Raw genomic sequence first — 6,328 nt, 5'->3', positions numbered from 1 at the left:
CCCAGTCTGTGGTATCTTGTTATAGCAGCCGAGTAGATTAACACAGGAGTCATCATTGTGGAAATGGTTTTTAAAGCCATGAGGCTGGGTGAGATCTCCAACAGAGTGAGCATAGACAGAGAAGAGGGCAGGGCTAAGGACTCAGACCCCAGGGCCCCCAACATTAAGAGACAAAGAACCAACAATGGAGCCTGAGATAGAGCAGCTAGGGAGGAAAGTGGCCTGGAAACCAAGTGAGGAAAACATTTCAGGGCAGGGAGAATTTATGAACTGTGTCAAATGCTGCTGAGACGTCCAGGAAGATAAAGATCAAGAACTGATTTAGCCAAGTGGAGGGCATTGTTACTTTGAAAGGAAAGAGTGTAAATAGAAAAATGGGAGCAAGAGTCTGATTGGAGTAGGATTAAGAGAGTGTATATAAGATTAAGGTATAAACGCACACACACATACATACATATACACATAAGGGAAAGGAAAGCTCTTAACAGTAAAAGGACAACTAGTAAATGAAGGAAAAGAGGAATTAGAAATTTACTATTTGGCAAACATTCTAGTAGTAATTGTTTCAAGAGAGAATCATTAATGGATATTGCAATAGTGGATTAAAGTTTGACAAGAAACAGGATATTTGCATAGTCCTGGAGTATCTCCTCACAGGGTACTTATTAATTACAAAGGCTAACATTGTAACTTTACAGTGAAGAAACCGATCAAGTGATGAAGTAAAGAATCCCCAGTAATGGGGCAGATTGACCTGTCCCTCATATGACGCACTGAGAGGGGTGCAGCATACTTTCAGTGGTATTTCTGTTAAAGTGCATAGCTGATTTAGGAGGAAATGTTGTTCAGTCACTAAGTTGGGTCTGATTCTCTGTGACCACATGGACAGCAGCAGGCCAGATTTCCCTGTCCTTCCCTATCTCCTGGAGTTTGCTCAGATTCATGTTTATTGAGTTGATGATGCTGTCTAACCATCTCATCTTCTGTCACCCCCTTCTGCTCCTGCCCTCAATCTTTCCCAGCATCAGTCTTTTCCAATTAGTCATGGGCTCTTCTCAGGTGGCCAGAGTATTGGAGCTTCAGCTTCGGCATCAATCCTTCCAACCCCTTCATGGTTTATTTCCTTTAGGACTGACTGGTTTGATCTCCTCACTCTCCAAGGGACTCTCAAGAGTCTTCTCCAGCACAATTCAAAAGCATCAATTCTTCAGCACTTAGCCTTCTTTATGGTGCAACTCTCACATCCATACATGACTACTGGAAAAACCATAGCTTTGATTCAGTTCAGTCCAGTTCAGTCGCTCAGTCGTGTCCGACTCTTTGCGACCCCATGAATTACAGCATGCCAGGCCTCCCTGTCCATCACCAACTCCTGGAGTTCACTCAAACTCATGTCCATCGAGTCGGTGATGCCATCCAACCATCTCATCCTCTGTCGTCCCCTTCTCCTCCTGCCCCCAATCCCTCCCAGCATCAGGGTCTTTTCCAATGAGTCAACTCTTTGCATGAGGTGGCCAAAGTCCTGGAGTTTCAGCTTTAGCATCATTCCTTCCAAAGAACATCCAGGACCGATCTCCTTTAGAATGGATTGGTTGGATCTCCTTGCAGTCTAAGGGACTCTCAAGAGTCCTCTCCAACACCACAGTTCAAAAGCATCGATTCTTCGGTGCTCAGCTTTCTTCACAGTCCAACTCTCACATCCATACATGACCACTGGAAACACCATAGCCTTGACTAAATGGACCTTTGTTGGCAAAGTAATGTCTCTGCTTTTGAATATGCTATCTAGGTTGGTCAAAACTTTTCTTCCAAGGAGTAAGCGTCTTTTAATTTCATGCCTGCAATCACCATCTGCCATGATTTTGGAGCCCCCCCCCAAATAAAGTCTGACACTGTTTCCACTGTTTTCCCATCTATTTGCCATGAAGTGATGGGACCAGATGCCATGATCTTCATTTTCTGAATGTTGAGCTTTAAGCCAACTTTTTCACTCTACTCTTTCACTTTCATCAAGAGGCTGTTTAGTTCCTCTTCACTTTCTGCCATAAGGGTGGTGTCATCTGCATATCTGAGGTGATTGATATTTCTCCTGGCACTCTTGATTCCAGCTTGTGCTTCTTCTAGTCCAGCGTTTCTCATGATGTACTCTGCATAGAAGTTAAATAAGCAGGGTGACAATATACAGCCTTGACATACTCCTTTTCCTATTTGGAACCAGTCTGTTGTTCCATGTCCAGTTCTAACTGTTGCTTCCTGACCTGCATACAGATATCTCAGGAGGCAGGTCATGTAGTCTGGTATTCCCATCTCTTGAAGAATTTTCCACAGTTTATTGTGATCCACATAGTCAAAGGCTTTGGCATAGTCGATAAAGCAGAAATAGATGTTTTTCTGGAACTCTCTTGCTTTTTCCATGATCCAGCAGATGTTGGCAATTTGACCTCTGGTTCCTCTGCCTTTTCTAAAACCAGCTTGAACATCTGGAAATTCACAGTTCACATATTGCTGAAGCCTGTCTTGGAGAATTTTGAGCATTACTTTACTAGCGAGTGAGATGAGTGCAATTGTGTGGTAGTTTGAGCATTCTTTGGCATTGCCTTTCTTTGGGATTGTAATGAAAACTGACCTTTTCCAGTCCTGTGGCCACTGCTGAGTTTTCCAAATTTTCTGGCATATTGAGTGCAGCACTTTCACAGCATTATCTTTCAGGATTTGCTTTGACTAGACAGACCTTTTTTGGCAAAGTAATGTCTCTGCTTTTTAACATGCTGTCTAGATTTGTCAAAGCTTTTCTTCCAATTAGCAAGCAGCTTTGAATCACATGGCTGCAGTCACTGTCCTCAGTGATTTTGGAGCCCAAGAAAATAAAGTTTATCGCTGTTTCCATTGTTTCCCCATCTATTGCCATGCAGTGATGGGACCAGATGCCATGATCTTAGTTTTTTGAATGTTGAGATTTAAGCCAGCTTTTTCACTCTCCTCTTTCACCCTTATCAAGAGGCTCTTCAGTTCTTCTTTGCTTTCTGCCATTAGGGTGGTGTCATCTGCATATCTGAGGTTATTGACATTTCTCCCGGCAGTCTTGGTTCCAGCTTGAGCTTCATCCAGCCTGGCATTTTGCATGATGTACTCTGAATATAAGTTAAATATGCAGGATGACAATATACAGCCTTGATGTACTCCTTTCCCAATTTTGAACCAGCTCATTGTTCCATGTCCAGTTCTAACTGTTGCTTCTTCACCTACGTAAGGTTTCTCAGGAGACAGGTAAGGTCGTCTGGTATTCCCATTTCTTGAAGAATTTTCCACAATTTGTTGTGATCTGCATGGTCAAAGCCTTTAGTGTATAGTCAACGAAGCAGAAGTAGATGTTTTTCTGTAATTCTCTTGTTTTCTCTACGATCCAACAGATGTTGGCAATTTGATCTCTGGTTCCTCTGCCTTTTCTAAATCCAGCTTCTACATCTGGAAGTTCTCAGCTCATGCACTGGTGAAACCTAGCTTGAAGGATTTTGCACATTACCTTGCTAGTGTGGAAATGAGTGCAGTCGTGCAGTAGTTTGAACATTCTTTGGCATTGCCTTTCTTTGGGATTGGAATGACAATTACCTTTTTCAGTCCTGTGACCACTGCTGAGTTTTCCAAATTTGCTGCATGTTGAGTGCAGCCCTTTCACAGCACCATCTTTTAGGATTTGAACTAGCTCAGCTGGAATTCCATCACCTCCACTAGCTTTGTTCATAGTGATGCTTCCTGAGGCCCACTTGACTTTGCACTCCAGGCAGCCTGACTCTGCAACAAGAGAAGCCACCATGGTGAGAAGCCTGCACACCTCAACTAGGAAGTAGCCCAGCCTCACTCACCACAACTAGGGAAAGCCTGTGTGTTGCAACAAAGACCAAGAACAGCTAAATAAGAACAAAAAGCAACACATAAATATTTGGGCACAATATTGTCACAAAGTGCAGTCAGTCCTCCACATCCAAAGATTCAACCAACCTCAAACTGAAAATATTTGGGAAAATTTTTTTTGTTTTTCAGAAAGACCTGAAAAGCAAAATATGCATTTGCCACACACTGGCAACTATTTACTTGGCTTTGGGACTTCACTGGAGGTGCAGTGGTCAACTCCTTGCTTCCAATGCAGAGGGCTTGGGTTTGATCCCTGGTCAGGGAGCTAAGACCCTACATGCTCCAAACTGCAGCCAAAAAAACAACAACCATCACCACCACCACCACCACCACCAAAATACATGACATTTACATTGTTTTAGGTATTTTAAGTAACCTAGAGATGATTTAAAATATATGGGAGGATGTATGTAGGGTATATGCAAATGCTACACCATTTTATATAATTTTATATACCCACAGACTTGAGCATTTGTGGATTTTGGTATCTGCAGGAGGGCCTGGAACCAATTCCTCCCTGGATACCAGGGGATGACTTGTAGTTGGGAGGGCACAGCTGTAAGTGGAATCACTGTGAATCTGTGGGCTGAATCAGGAGCTCTGACTGCTCAAACACCACAACTGCATGGCTGTGATGGTCCAAAATTGTGAGTGCCAGCTCTAGGTAAAGTTCTGAACCAAGCACAACCTGATCTGTTCCCAACTTATTTGCTTTCTTGGCAGATTCACTGTATATTAAAACCAAGCAAATAGTGTGTTGGAAAAGGCGAAATTGTAGACAATAAAAAGATCAGTGGTTGCCAAGGATTTGGGGGAAGGGCAGGAGGGATGAATAGATGATGCATGGGCATTTTTAGGGCAGTGAAACCCTTCTCTATGATACTGTCATATGAATACAGGATATGCATTTGTCAAAACCCACAGAACCTTGCAACATAAAAAAGTGAATCTTAATGTAAACTATGGACTTTCGTGAATAATGATGTGTCAGTATTGGTTCATCAGTTGTAACAAATGTATCACACTAATGCAAGATGTTAAAAATAGGAGAAGCTGGGTGTTGGGGGGAGAAGTATAGAGGTACTTGGTGTAATTTCTTCACAAATTTTCTGCAAACCTAAAACTAAAATAAAGCCTATTAAAATGAAGGAAACAAAACAAGCCTCCCAGAATTCCCTGGCAGTCCGATGGTTAGAACTCCATGTTCTCTCTGCCAAGGGCCAAGGTTTAATCCCCGGGCTGAGGTTCAATATCTAGTCGGGGAACTAAGATCCCACAAGCCTCATGGCTCCGCCAAAAAAGCAAAAACAAAACAACAAAATACAACAACACCCCCCCCCCACAAACACACACACTGTGTTTTCTGTGAAATAGAATTTAGTCCCAGGCTCAGATTATTAAAAACAAGATTTTCACCTATGCTAATTAATAATGGAATGTTTGAATACAGTATTTGACTTGGGATCCATTGAAGGATGTCTGCACTCCTGATTTCCTCCTGCCCTATGCCCAGGCCACACCCCAATCAATGGGGCTGCCAAATACCCCTGACAACGCTGCCCCACTTGAGATCTTGGCACTGAACCCTTGCCCTCTGTTCCTTTACCTTGAAGAACATCCTTTAAAACTCATAAGTGCCTCTTGCTGACCTTGGGTGATGGAGGTTGAAAAGTCTCCCTAGGGGATTCCCTGGTGGTCCAATGGTTAAGAATCCACCTTCTAATGCAGGGGACACAGCTTCGATCCCTGGTCAGAGAAATAAGATGCTATATGCCATGGGGCAGCTAAGCGCTCTTGCAACTAGCAAAAAGTCCACACGCAACAATGAAGACCTAGAGGAACCAAAAAAGAAGAAAAGTCTCCCTAGCCTCTGGAACTCCACGGTTACTGGAGTCCCTCCAGCCTCTATCAACATAACCCACACCTCAGCTTCCAGAACTTTTTTCTGTATGAATCCCAGCCCCTTACTCATTGTATGAGCTTGAGTGAGCCATGTCATGTCACCTTACTAAGCCTCAGTCTCCCCATTGGTCAGAAAGAGGGTGGTAAGACCTGTCTCACAGTATATTTATTTGTTTGGTAAATATCTGTTGAGCACCAACTGTGTGTATTGGAGCTATAATGTGAACAGAATGAACATCCCTCCCTTATTGGAATGCATGGTTTCAGAAGGATAGACAAAAATCAAATAAACGAACAATGTCAGGGAGGAAGAAAAAGAAGACAGGGTCAGAAATAGGGCTAGGGCTGCTCGGGCTAGGGCTGCTCGGGTATAGTTAAGGCTTCCTGAAGGAGGAGGCATTGGAATGAGATCTGATTGAAATGGAATGAACCATGCAAGTCTGCAGGGAGAACTTTCCAGACAGAACAGCAAGTACCAAAGCCCTGATGTACTTGGTGTGTTTGAGAAACAAAA

This window comes from Ovis aries, chromosome 13 (genome assembly GCF_016772045.2).
Source record: "Ovis aries strain OAR_USU_Benz2616 breed Rambouillet chromosome 13, ARS-UI_Ramb_v3.0, whole genome shotgun sequence".
Taxonomy (NCBI): Eukaryota; Metazoa; Chordata; class Mammalia; order Artiodactyla; family Bovidae; genus Ovis; species Ovis aries.
Note: the sequence above shows the minus strand (reverse complement) of the source record.